Source organism: Rhinopithecus bieti, unplaced genomic scaffold, assembly GCF_001698545.2.
Source record: "Rhinopithecus bieti isolate Rb0 unplaced genomic scaffold, ASM169854v2 scaffold_28460, whole genome shotgun sequence".
Lineage (NCBI taxonomy): Eukaryota > Metazoa > Chordata > Mammalia > Primates > Cercopithecidae > Rhinopithecus > Rhinopithecus bieti.
This window is the reverse complement of record NW_016812820.1, coordinates 219,233-230,160: the sequence shown is the minus strand read 5'-3', so window position 1 is coordinate 230,160 and position 10,928 is coordinate 219,233.

Below are 10,928 nucleotides of genomic sequence, written 5' to 3'. Positions count from 1 at the left end.
AATATACCTCAGAATTCTGATAGTATTGTACAATTGATTCTTGAACAACTTGGCTTTGAACTATGTGGGTCCACTTGCATGTGAGTTTTTTTCAATAAATATATATAAATTTAATATATAAATATATTTCATATGATATATAATACATTTTATATAATAAAAAATACATAAATTTTTTTGAAATTTGCAACAATTTGAAAATGTTGCACACAAGCCACCTAGACTAGGAATATCAAAACATAAGAAAAGGTAAGTATGCATTAATGCATAAAATCTATGTAGATATGACTATTTTATCATCTACTATCATAAAATACACACAAATCCACCATACAAAGTTAAAATTTATTGAAACATGCACCCACCCAAACACAAACTGTACATGGCACCATTCATGGTGGAGAGAAATGTAAACAAATGTAAAGATGCAGCATTAAATCATGACCACATAAAATTGACTGTAGTACATACTGTACAACAGTAATCAATTCATAGCCACTTCCTGTTGTTCTTGCAGTGAGCTCAAGTGTTGCAAGTATCCATTTAAAATACTTTGTGACACTAATCATTTCTGCGTGAGCAGTTCATTCCTCTAATAAATTGCAGTAAAATATGATCTCTTGTGTTTCTTGTGTATTTTCATTTTGTTTAGTGCAATACTTTTAACCTTGCATAACAACATGGAACACATACAAAATGCCACTAGTGATGCTGGAAGTGCTTCTGAGAAGCAGATAAGTCATGGCATTGCAAAAAAAAAAAAAAAAAAAAAAAAAAAAAACTGAATTGCTTGATATGTATCATAGACTGAGGCTTGCAGCTACAGTTACTGGCCATTTCAGAGATTCATCTTGTAAACGAATGATTAAACTTGTGGTGTCAATAAATACAATACAATACTACAATATATTTCCACTTATGATTCTCTTCATAACATTTTCTTTTCTCTAGCTTTCTTTATGGCAAGAATATACTATATAATACATATAAATTGCAAAATATGTGTTGATTTTTTTGTGTAATTGGTAAGGATTTTGGGCAACATGGTGTATTAATAGTTAAGTTTGTGGGGAGTCAAAAGTTTTATGTGGATTTTCAACAGTGTTGGGGATCAGTGCCCCTAATCCCCATTTTGTTAAAGAGACAATTTTATTTACAATTCTATTATAAAATACACTTATTTCAATGCTAATCAAGGTGATTTCAAGGATTATTGGTGCTAAATAAGTATAAATATCCTATTAAAATTTGACCTTAAAATAAGGTGAAATCTATGCCTCCATAACTTTTATTCATTACTATTAGCTCTGCCCTCTGAAGAAGCATTCTTTCTTTCATTGAGTAATCCAATACGATCTTCCTTTGGCAGCTCTTCAAGTACCATCAGAAAATGTCTCCTTAGTAGCTGCCCGTCGTTTTTTTCTTCAGTTTAGTTTACTTTATCTTATAAAAACATTGAGAGTCTACAGTACACTAGGAGTTGGAGTTATTCTGCACACTAAAAACGAAAAGAACGAAACACAATCTCTGACTGCAAAAAGATACATTTAATGGGAAGGCAGATGAAGACAGAGAAACTTAATACAAAATAAAATTGAGTTGGGACAGTTCTAGGAATGAGACATACCTACCCTTATTATTCTTCATGTTTATCTTTCTCAGGCTTTTACTTTCCTTTTACCTTCCTTTGTATACCATGCAGCACAGGCACTCTCAACCAGGGTAATTTTGCCTTCCAGGAGATGTTTGGCAATATCTGGACATTTTTGTTGGCTTTCTGGTTGGGAAAATGGAAGTTCTAGTGGCATCTAATGGATAAAGGCAGGAATGTGCTAAAAATGCACAGGAGACTGCCCATGCCACCCTCAACAAAGAATTATCTGATCAAAATGTTCCATAGCTTGAGAAACCCTATCTAGCTATTTTTGTTTTGTTTTGTTTTTTGAGACAGGGTCTTGCTCTGCCACCCAGGCTGGACTGCATGGTCATGGCTCATGGCAGTTCAGCCTCCTGTGCTCAAGCAATCCTTTCTCCTGGGCATCCCAAAGTGCTGGAATTACAGGCGTGAGTCACCACACCTGGCCCCTACCTCACTTTTCAATGTCCTTTGTAAAGTGTGGAATTTAGCTTTAAAGAAAGGACACATAATTCTAGCTGTCATCTAACAGATCTGAATACAGAACAACCTTTATATTGCTGAATCTACGCTTTGCACTTGAATTAATTAACTTAAAATGGAATTTAAAAAATTGAATAGCCATTCACAGTATTGGTTCACAAGGAGCTTATAAAACTACTATATTGTTCAATTTTTTTCCATATAAATTGTTTTGTTCATTTTAACTATAGTTCTAGCCTGCTGAGAACTTCTGAACCTAATTTAGCTATTGTCAAGTTTGATATGTTCGACCTTTACATCTTTATCCAAATACTGGCAAAAACATCAAGAAGACTAAACCCTATATTAGCAAACTGCAAAAGTAACTTGAAAGCTCGAAATTGGTCAAGAAAACAAGACTCCTAGGAACAGATTTTCAATAATGAGTCTGTTACATGAGCATTATTACTTGCCCCCAAAAACAATGCTGTGAAAGTATGGGTTAGTCAGGGTTCTCCAGAGAAACAGAACCAATAAGTACATATATATGTGTGTATATATATATGTGTGTGTGTGTATACTCATACATACATATACACACACATACATACATATATACACATATATACACACACACACATATATATATATATTTATTCATGGGAATTGGCTTATATGTTGGAGGGAATGGTATAAGTCCCAGAATCCGATGACCCCATAACAAGAACCTCTTATCCAAGGGCAGAAGAATTTGAATGTCTCAGCTCAAGAAGACAGACTTTGCTCTCCTTCTGTTTAAGCAGACTGACTAACGTTGAACCACATTAATGAGAGCAATCTTCTTTACTTAGTCTATTGATTCAAACGTTAATCTTTTCCAGAAATGCGCTCAAAGATACACCTAGGAGGAATGTATACCAGTTATGTGAGCATCCCTTAGTTTAGTCAGGTTGAGACATAAAACTAACCATCATGGAGTAAATAGTGTTAGACTCATTTCCCAGCTAAGGACACAGAGGTTCTGTGAGACTGGGGGACACGTCCAAGGACACACAGCAAGTAAGTGAGCAGGAGGGATTGTTACACCACCTATATATAATTTCAAACACCATGAATGGTCTTTTTAGTACACTGTTTCAAAAAACAACAACAACCAGATGCCAATATTGAGTATGTACAACAAAGCTTTACCTGTGTAGCTAATCTTCACAGCACATTTGCAAAGCAGGCATTATTGCATTCATGTTACAGATGTGGAAACACTGAAGGTTTAGAGCGGCTGCGATTTGACCATAGGCATGTGACTGCTAAAAATCAGACCTACAATTCATGCCTCATTCACGTAGCCCTAACACTGCCACATTGCCTCCCACCAGAGACCATATATCCACTTACTACACAGCCAGCCAGTTCTCACTTCCCTTTTGTACAAAGAGTTGTCCTGGAGTCTCTTTGCCAAATGCTTTCTAGAATAGCAACACACTTTGCTTTTGCTCATTGAGATTCTTATCACATTCATGTGTTTCGGAAGAATGTAAGTTTATGGGTAGTTGATTTTTTAAAATTCCAGAGAAAACCATAGAAGCAGTCTAGTTCTTTACTCATCATTAAAACATACCGAAAGAAGCTATCAATTTTCCCATATGCTAGAAAAAAAATGTAAAATTTTTCTGACTTTAATTGTTCCACATTTGTAGCATTTTACTTGGAAAAGTTAAGATTTCTTTTATATCTATTTAAAATGATGCCTTGGCCAAGCACAGTGGCTCACCCCTGTAATCCCAGCACTTTGGGAGGCCGAGGCAAATGTATCACCTGAACTCAGGATTTCGAGACAGCCTAACTTGGTGAAACCCTGTCTCCACTAAAAATACAAAAATTAGCTGGGCGTGGTGGCACACACCTGTAATCCCAGCTAGCCAGGAGCCTGAGGCAGGAGAATCACTTGAACCCAAGAGCTGGAGGTTGCAGTGAGCCAAGATTGTGCCACTGCACTGGCACGTGCCAACGTGGGCGACAGAGTGACAGTGAGACTCTGTCTCAAAAAAAAAAAAAATTAAAATTAAATAATCCTTTAAAAATACAGACAGAGGGTGAGTTTAAAATTGAAGTTCAAAAGAGATGAGGCAAATATTATAAAATATTAATACATTTTAATATGTGATGGATATATGGGTGTAATGTTATTTTTTCTACTCTGAGAATGGTTGCAATTTTTTATAATAAAAAGTAAAGCAAAATATAATGTTCATGATTCGATAATCCTTGTCTTCTCTTTAGAAAGTAATTTTCTTTAAACTATTTTTATCGTCCATTAATTCAGTTCAATATAATTTACTCCAAAATATTTTCCCAAATGCAATTTTAAAATCATTAGATATCAACCTTTAAAAGATAATCAGAATCCCAATAAAACCCTCACTACAGTTGAATCATAAAATCTTCCATTTTTACTTTCAGGACTTACTAAATACGCTGTCTTTAAGTACAACATTAAATTCATGTTTGATTTACTATCAAATGCAGGATACTTCAATTGCATTTTAGATCTCTCACATTTAAACCACATTTAACAGGGTTGAAAGCTGTTGCTGAGGTTGACAAGTGTTGGCATAACAAGTAAATGAGACAACTGTCATTTTTACATGTATGAATTATTTGACAGTATTGTGAGTCGGGCATACCCTGAAATGATAGTTACTCATTGAGCTCACTGTAAGTAAAGTGAACTACTCCTGCAGTGAATTCAAAGGAGAGGTATAAAAAAATTTACCTTTCGGTTTTTCTAAAACCTTTCCAATTTTTGTAATATTTTCTTTAAAAAGGAAACACTGCCAAAAAATAATAAAAGACCCTTCATGAGTATTTCATCACTATAGACTGCTCCAGATGGTAGCAAGGTGTCTGTAGGTAATTCCCTTGTGTCATACATGGGAGGCAGAGAGCAAATTTTCACGGAGTCTTGAAATAGGCATTAGCAGAGAAATAACTTAGCTGATCATGCACTACATAAGTATGACTGCTTCCCAAGACGAAACATCACACAGAATCTCACACTAGTAAAGGACCAAAACTGCTGTGTCAATATTGGAGAGCTCTGATTCTATTCCTAATACTGAAGAGGGGTTTGAAAAAACACTTCATGCAAATAATAGCTATCTTTTCCTAAGAGCTCACTATGCTAAGCCCTTTACATACAATAACTCCTAAAATACTCATCACTATTTGTGATGGTTAATTTTACGTGTGAAATCAACTGGGTGATGGGGTGCTGAGATATTTGATCAATCATTATTTTGAGTGTTTTTATGGGGGTGTTTCTGGATGAGATTAACAGTTGAATGAGTTGACTGCATAAAGCAGATGGCCCTCCAAAAGGAGAGTGAACCCCATCTATCCCTTGCAGATCTGAATACAACAAAAAGACTGACCCTCCCCAAGAGTCCAGGAGTAATAAAGAATCCCTCCTGCTTGACCACCTTCAAATGTGAACATCGTTTTTTTTCTGACTTAGGACTCAAACAGCATTGGCTCTTGCTGCGTCTTGAGCTTGCTATTTTTCAGGCTGGAATTACATCATTGGCTCTCCTGGGTCTCTGGCTTGCCAACCTACCATGAAGATCTCGGGACTTAGCCTTTATAATGATATGAGTTCATTCCTTATAATAAATATCTTTATTTATTATAACATACACGTTCTTTTGGTTCTCAAGAGAACCCTGATAAACAAACTATATTATAAAGTAATATATTTATTCCTATTTTTCCAGTTAAGAAAATTAAGGATTGTAGGGCATGTATTTCTTTTCAAAGGTTTATTTTCCTGCTAGACTGTAAGCTCCTCTAGGATAAGTATTTTTGTCTGTTTCATTCACTGATGAGTCTTAAGCGCCTAGGATAATGTGTTTCACAGTAGCAGTTCGGTTTGTTAACCAAATGAATAAACCCACCTGGAAAGTGACAGAGCTAGGGCTGGAAATGAGGTGTGGCTTCTGCCCAGATCTGTTCTTTTAACATTCATTATGAACTGTCTCTTAGATTTCCTTCATATTTTCAGAAAGCAATCTTCAAAAGAATAGTCCTTTTTAGAAAATTACTGGCCTAGTGAGTTCAGTCTTAAAGTTATTAATTCCTGAAAGATGATAAAATCAGGATCCCAAAATATCCCAATGGGTGGAACACTGTACTTATAAGATGAAATTTAATTAGGAAAAAAAAAGTAAAGTCTTTTCTTTTATTCCAAACAGCAACTATACTTATATAGATGTCAAAAGCATAGCTTAGCAAGAGAATAAATAAAAAAGTCCCTGGAGGATTAATTGACAGGGAGCTTGATATAAATCAGCACTGAATAGTGGTTGCCAAAAAAGCTAATGCAATTCTTGGCTACATTAATAGAATATTTTGTCCAGATCAAGGGAAATAATAATTCCATTCAATTATGCTATATCAAACCACATCTAAACCACATACTTCAAGAAGAGAGGTAAACTGGAGTACATTCAAAGGAGAGTCACCAAAAAGATGAAGAGAATCAAAGTCATGTTATTCAAAGATTAGCTAAAGGATCAGAAGATGATTGCCAGAAAAGTTAGCAAACATCTGAGATGTCTTCAACATTTGCAAAGCTGTTATGTCTAAAAGATATTATTATTTTTTCCTAACTGGCCCCAGAATGTACTTTGGTCTAAGTAATGAAAAGTTAATGCTATAGTATACTGTCTCAGTTTTCCAAAAGTGACATTAACAACATCATGAAAATAGTTAAGATCTCACTCTCTGGTTGTTCAAAACTGACAAAGCTACAATTTGTACTTAGTTGGTAGGTAAGCTTCAGATCAACTGGCTGGAGTAGAAGACCTTTATGGTTCCTTCTAGACATAAATATTGTGATGCTGTAACAGGATATTAAAGCTAAAGGTAAAGTACTCAGAATGAGAAAAAAAAAAATACACTGAAATTTATTGTATGGTTAATAGCATCAGCACTGTGTAGAAAGCATCCACTTACGTTATGTTACTGAAACTGCATTGTCACAAAATTAGTGAGTAAGAAAACTAGAAATTCCTAGGATTCCAAACATCTTTCCTCCAAAAGGGAAGACTTCTTGTTTGATGACTGCTGACACTTTTCAGTTGTGCTTATCAAATCATGAGTGATCCTTTCTACAGGGGCTGTTGGTGCCAATATACATGTAGCCACCCAGGAAAGAAAATGTGCCTCTACCTGAGACTGTAAGGATTACCTGCATCAGAAATATAGCCTGTCTCTTTCCACTAGGGTCCTCTATATTTTCATCTACACTATGACTGTTAAAGTAACATCAATATTATAAAATTATCTGAATATGACAATCTTTTAAAATTTTATTGCACCTAAGGTTTGCATAAAATATGGTATTTTGTATAATCTATTTCTAATAGTAACGCCAAGGGAAGTTTATAATAAAGCATCATTTCAAAGAATTCAAGATGCTGCATTTTGATAAGGTTTTAATTCTTTCTTTACTGTGATTTATTTAATAAGCCACTGTGTTTAGTTATTCTAAATTATGTATAAGTTACAGTGTTTAGTTAATCTAAGTTCATTCAGCCTATGTAACAACATTCAAAATCCTTCTGGGGCTTCCCACCTCATTTGGAGCAAAAAAAAAAAAAAAGTTCTTGAAATGGCCAGGACAGTTTTATACAACAGGCCTCCTCCTTGACCTCGCCTTGGTCTGCTCTCCTCTGTCTTGCTCAGCTCCAGCTACACTGGCCTCTTGGCTGGTTGTTGACTAACTCCTACCTCTGATCACTTGCTGTTCTACTCCATGGGATGCTCATCCCCCCAGAGGACTGAATCCTAAGCTCTTCAGGTCTTGAATAAAATGTCACCTTCTCAGTAAAGCCTTCTTTGCTCACCCTGTTTAAAATTAAAGCCCCTCTATAGGAAGCTTCCTATAGCCCTTACCTGGTTTTTGTTTTTTTTTCCCCAGAAATTAACAAAATTTACATTGTACGTATTTTATTTTGCAGAAGTAATTTTATTCACTGCTACGTTCCAGAGTCTAGAATGAATGCTTGGTGAATGAATGAGCTAACAAACAAATGGTGGTCTTTACTTTTGGAAAAAACCTCATGTAAGTTCACTCTTAAAGATGGTGTGATACATTGTGTTTACTGCCCCTGTAAAACTTCTCACCTAACATTATGTAGACCCCTCTGAAAAATGTCTTGGAGACAATAAAGAAAAAAACGATTAATACATAATAATATCTCTAAGATTTAAACTAAATAATATAATTTGGCTCTTTTCTACATACTCTAATAACATAATTACAGAGCTATATGGTGGCTTTCTGTTAAAAACATTGCTAAGAGATAGACATATTAAATTAGGTAATGCATATTTTAGTCTTATGATTATAGTCTTTCCAAAGAGAGAAAAAAAAGTCTTATTCATTCCCTCACTTAGAAAATATGTCCTCAGAAATATTTCCACCCTTATTATTAAATGCATTTTCCAATTCCTGTATATAGAGCCCAGTGTCAGGTGGTAGGGATGTAGGTTGAACAAGTGAACAAGAAAGTCCTGCCCTGAAAGGGCTTTGGATTCTAGTTGGGAAGAGGAAAAAAAGAAGATATTCTTATTAAACAGCTGTCCCCTTAGAATACGCAGAAATACCACCAACATTCTTACAGATGAATGATACACAAGATCTGAAAGGTTTTAGTGGAAACAGCTCCTTGAATAATTGAGAAGGGATTATGAGTGGATGAAACACATCTGTGTTAGTTATAACTTGTTCTTAGTTGTTAGCTATTTCCTCTAATGCCTCTGAAGGGTTAATAAGGTTATCAAGACAAAGTGTCACAACTGCTAAGTGTTGTAACCCTTATTGTGACCTGGCTGACAGCAAATGTGAAACCTTAATAGTATCAAATTGTTTAGTGCTGTAGCATGCTACACTATTTCATTCTTTCATTCCCCATGACTAAAGAACTTGATGATATTTTATATTGGTGTCACGACGGTGATAATATGTGACGCTATGACATTATGAAGGTTTATTTTACATAATGTTCAGCTCTCCACTTTTAAATCTCTCACTTAGTCATACTTTTATATCTTCATCTAAAATTCTCACCTTCTCAAGTTCATTTCCTAGTCAATCCAGTTATAGAAAGCAAATGCCTAAAGCACCATTCAGTAAAGCCAAGATAGGCATATTGGTTTTAAGTTACATCCTCTTCTCCAAGGAAATACCAGAATCGCAATTTAGAATCAACATACATTATTTTGTTCATGAATTTAGGTATGCATTTTGCTTGATTAGATCATGCCAACAGGTCGACATTATTTTAGACTGCTTTAAAATGCCAATGATCTGAGAAAAAAAATCATGATTATTTCACCCTTTCATGATGTGGAATAAGAATCAATGGTTTAATTTTGTTTGGCCTATCCTTTTACACATCCTGTATGTAGCAAACCATAGTTCCAGGATTTTATAAGATTCACTGAAGGCTGTGGAGAGAGTAAAGCCAGCCATTGCTGCTTAACAGCACCTGTCAGGGAACGTTATGCTGCCAGCATATATGCACCTTCCCTGCATTAACGAAGCTTGCAGAGATGAATACAACATGAGCTTCAAAGGTAATAGATGCTGCATTTTGATAAGGTTTTAATGGACATGGACATTTCAACGAAGCTATAATGGGTGACAGCTTAAATTCAGGATCTGAGAAAGCCTTTAATTAAGATTTATAAGGCCAGCTACTGGAAGCAAATATAAAATGATGGTTAGACGTGGTGAAAAAGGAAGATGACTGATGGTCCCAGTGCTTCATAACTAACCCTCATTCTAACTTAGATGATTTAATAACATTTCCAAATCTGGAGAGTTTTGTAGTTCTGTGTCACAGGAGATCGAGAAGAACAACTCTGAAATTGCCCAGCCCAGACCAGAGTATTAACAAGTGACAGGCTCTTTGTGTGGGTGATAAATACCAATACCACAGTATCCCACTGGCTTCTGACGACCAGAAACCATTATTCCCAGCAGTAGCAATGCCCAATAGAGTTTTAGGCTCATTCCCTATAATGTCAAATAGGCCTCCAAGCCTCTTCCCTATCCTCTCTTGTCCAAAAGCAAGTTCAAAACTGCCTGTGCAATCACCAGTGGAAATAACACTTCTACAGATCGAGTTTAGTATCAATGCTGTCACTCTTCCTCAGAGACAGCTCAAAAGAGGTGACCACAGCCTCACTGAAAGAGCATTTAGAGTGTAGTGTTAGCAATATTCACTATACAAAGAGTCCACATGTTTCTTTCTACAGTTGGGAGATCATAAGGAAAAGGCATAATGTGTATACTCTTGATAGAATCGTGTTGAATGGGTGGCCTTTATTTCAACCCAAAAGAAGCCAGTGCCAAGAAGACAAAATGACAGTAAAAACTGAGAAATATAAGTGGGAGCTAAATGCTCAGTATACATGGTCATAAACATGGAAACAAAGGCACTAGGGAGGACTAAAGGGAAGGGAGGTGGACATAGGCTGAAAAACTACCTCTTGGGTATAATGCTCACTACCTGGATGACAGGATCATCCATACCCCAAAACCCAGCATCACACAATATGCCCATGTAACAAACCTGCACATGTACCCTCTGAATCTAAAACAAAAGTTGAAATTATAATTTGTTTTAAATACTGAAAAAATTCTGTGCACTAATTTCCACTATCCTCAAGCTAGAGTAAAAGTTTCTTTGTGTATCTTAGAATCATAGAATCTCAAACTGGGAAGGACACTAACATATCTTGTTCAAAGACATTTTTGGGTCTT